A 3,802-nucleotide genomic window follows, 5' to 3' on the forward strand; every position below is an offset into this window, starting at 1 on the left:
CAATATTTTGATTTTTTTGCACCCTCAGATTCCAGATTTTCAAATAGTTGTATCTCGGCCAAATATTGTCCGATCCTAACAAACCTTACATCAATGTAAAGCTTATCTATTCAGCTTTCAGATGATATATAAACCTCAATTTAAGAAAATTGACCCTTATGACTGGTTTTGTGCTCCAGGGTCACATATTAGTACATAAGAGTAGTAGGGTACTACTTCAACCTTTTAGGGGTAAATAAGTTACAAAGTTGTTTCTACTGTCATAATGACAAGTTGCACTATCCGATTTTTGCCGATTTTTGTCTTTTTTCTGTGTACAAGCAATGGTTTTAGCAACACCAATGTTTCTTCATTAATATTAAGGACAACATTGTCACTTAAATAGCATAAGACTGCTATTTAAATTTTGAAAATTTGTTTTTTCTTGGAAAAACTGTTTTAATATTTAATCAATTTATATGTTTTTCTTATGTCCACAACAACACTTTCCATTCTTAGTCTTGTGTAATATCCCTCTCCTGTTTAGGTGTATTGGATTTTCTGGTTTAATAAATCATGTGGCATGTAAAACCAGCAGCATTTCAAATGTATCCAATTTATTGATAACACTAAAAGGTATCGCTGATCTACTACATGAAGTGAGAGTTTTGCAGCTGGGTTAAGGTTAGCTAATCTCATCTACATTTAAAGAAAAATAACAGCTTTGTATTGCTACAATGTCAGTAGTATATGTGAATGAACACTGTGTACTCTTTCATATCCCTGTTTATTTGTTTTGTCAGAAGGGAAGCTCTTTTTCTCAGTTTATAATAATGATGTAGCTCCAGTTTCCAATTTTTTTCCCCTGCTTTTTACTGCAGAGACAGCAAAGTTTAATTATAAAACGGAGAGTTCCGGTCCTTGATTCTGATTGGCTGAGCCACGTTCGAAGCTGTTGTAAATTACTCTACAAACACACACCTTTGTTTACTTCTGTGTGTTGCTCGGCAACCACTTTGTTGGAACCACAACTGATTCTGAGGAACTACATTGTTTGGTGGAAGAATACTGTTTTTATTATCATTACACTTTATTTACGCTGTTTTATTCTGTGAAACCTTATATGGAATAACCGTTTTATAAAAGCAAAAGCCCCGTGAAGCCGTGGTTTACAGTGAGTTTATAACAGCTAAGGGGGTTTTAGGCACTCCGCTTCGCGTCGTAACAACGCCCCTTAGCTGTTATAAATTCACTGTAAACCACGGCTTCTTGGGGCTTACTGCTTTATTTAAAGCCAATCCTGCCAGCGGTGAAGCACCTCTTTAAGGAGAGGAGTTTGGAATCGTATACAAGCCTAGTAGTTGATTTGTGTTGATAAAATCACAGAAATCAATAAGATATGAACATTTCAATACATGGTCAAAAAAACTAAATAAAGTTCAAGTCAGCACTCTCATGTCTAACCCTCACTCAGCAATTATTAACTTTAGCTCCTCATTTCCATCCAGGTCCAGCTTGTTCATTTTCCTGCCATTATGCAAAGAATTTAAAATAATGTAAAATGATGAAGGATGTTATAATAATACTTCTTTAAATTACAACACAAGCATTTTTTTTTATGTTGAAAATTGTAAAAAGTACTGGATAATAGGAATGATTATGCAACTATTGTTTCCACAATTAAGATAAATTCTTTTTTTTTTTTATCTAGTTTAAACACATTAAATAAACTCTTTGTATTCATTTTGGTTTCCATTTTCAGAAAATGTCATGTGGTGTGAATATCAAATAAAAGCAATAACATTATCTTTACACCTTGAACAGATGTGGATGTACAGATCTTAATCATTATCTTTAATATGTAGGCTAAGTGTTTAAAATTCGTTTTCAAGGTAAAAGTGTTTTAATTAATGTGTTTTTAAAAAAAATACAAATATCAAGAATTATACATTTATAAATATCATTGGCTTTTGGGGAGTCACAGCTCAAAATTATAACCTGGCCTTGTAATTAAAAGGTCAAATTACCTGACATTTTGGATATTTGTATAATTTGATATTTTTTACTTTATGCCAACCAAAATGATCAAAATTAATTTTAATTCAGAACCATATTTACTAACAAGCGTGACTCTCATGTACTTATTGTACTTCATACTACAGCTTACATACAGTATTTAAGCCAGTAATGTAATAAACAAATAAATCAGTATCAAACCTTTTCTGATCTTGCAATATCGTCTTTTTTAATACAGTTGAAGTCAAAAGTTTACATACACCTTACAGAATCTGCAAAATGTTGATTATGTTAACAAAATAATCATACAAAATGGTAAATTTATTCTATGACGCATATACAGGCCTATTTTCATATTTAATCGCCAATATTTGAATTGAAGACATAATAGCAACACTATGAATGCAATCTTACCTCAAGGGTCCAATTTTCTCTTTTTTACTTAAAAATTAAAACTACAGATTTTACTCCAAAAACTACTACTACTACTACTAATAATAATAATAATAATAATAATATGTCCACAAATCCCTCATTAACAAATAGATAAATATATTCCAGACACACAAAGTTATCTGTCTGTAAATAGATAATTCAACAGAATAATATCCGGATTTCAAAAGTACTACTTAATATCAGTTATATTCAATATTTTCGTCTGCAGATTATTATAATATTTCCTACTTCATTACTTTCTAGATTATGTGGACTCCTTACACTAAAGCATATAGTATAAAGTATTTATGGTTTTCTTTACAATGATATTACAATAAATGTGTATCACTGGCAAGGATACCAGCAATATCTGTAAAAGCTCTAAAATAATGGATATATTAAGTACATTTATGCTAATGTTACAAAGCTCAATACTTTTATTGACGGACATATGACAGTAACACGATGCCTGTAAAGTACGCAGACGTTAAAAACTACCATACCAAACAATTACACACATAAATGATAATGTTTATGCCTTTATATATACATTTAAATGTTCTCTTACCTTTAGAGTGGCTTCACATCATATGAGTTACAGTCAATTTTAATACTTTAGAAACATCGCGGACGATCGAGTCGACATGTCGTTTCCGGTCGTTCTGTAAGTAACTTCCGGTGTTTTTTGAACAGAAGCGCACACTCATCAGGAACGACCCTCAATCGCGCTCACTATCACTGACGACGATAGCGTGTTCTGCAGATCGAAGCATTCTGAGCATGCGCAGAAGCGAGGCGTGCTAGCTACCGAAACTCCTCTCGTGATTGGTCGGCAGAGCTGTCAGTCATTTAAACACGCCCCGTGATTCATAATCTATTAGTTTTCCCGTTAGTCATCGCCCACTGCCGGAAAGCAGTGAGCTCACTGCAGCCAATGGCAGCTCGCGCTGGCTCAGCGTATTTACACAAAGAGCAAAATTAAATTGAGACACAGACAATTTAGTGCTATTTTTGAGGCATGTTCTCAATATGAAAACTTGCTTCGGAGGGCGCTATTATTATCGTATTATTATCGTTGTAAGCTCAACACCTTTGATGTTGTAACAGTATTACGAGTTTTACTGGCATCACTGCACTTTTGTTTAGGGTGTGTTATGACAAGCTTAAATATTTACTAGGCCTAAATATAGATGTCTGCGACAAATCTGCGCTCAGAATATGCTCTGAATCAGAGAAAACAAGTCAGAAAATAGTAATAGAAATTTATAAATTAATATTTCTGGAATTTAATAAAAAAAAACTTTACAGTCAATCTTAGTGTTGGCAAAATGGTGATTTTTTTTTCTTTCCTACAGGTAATTTTAAGAGAAAC

The 3,802-nt window shown here is 32.9% G+C and overlaps 1 protein-coding gene across 1 annotated transcript in view; it reads right to left on the reverse strand.

Annotated features, from left to right (window-relative positions):
* Positions 1–3,118, reverse strand: part of il6st (interleukin 6 cytokine family signal transduce) — a 23,022-nt gene extending 19,904 nt beyond the window's left edge. The window contains exon 1 of the mRNA XM_016504939.1: positions 2,999–3,118. The gene's annotated coding sequence lies outside the window, so the exon portion shown is untranslated. The remainder of the gene's footprint in view (positions 1–2,998) is intronic.
* Positions 3,119–3,802: the final 684 nt, after the last annotated feature.

The sequence above is a fragment of the Sinocyclocheilus anshuiensis genome, unplaced genomic scaffold, assembly GCF_001515605.1.
Source record: "Sinocyclocheilus anshuiensis isolate Anshui unplaced genomic scaffold, SAMN03320099.WGS_v1.1 scaffold210, whole genome shotgun sequence".
In the NCBI taxonomy this organism is placed as follows: domain Eukaryota; kingdom Metazoa; phylum Chordata; class Actinopteri; order Cypriniformes; family Cyprinidae; genus Sinocyclocheilus; species Sinocyclocheilus anshuiensis.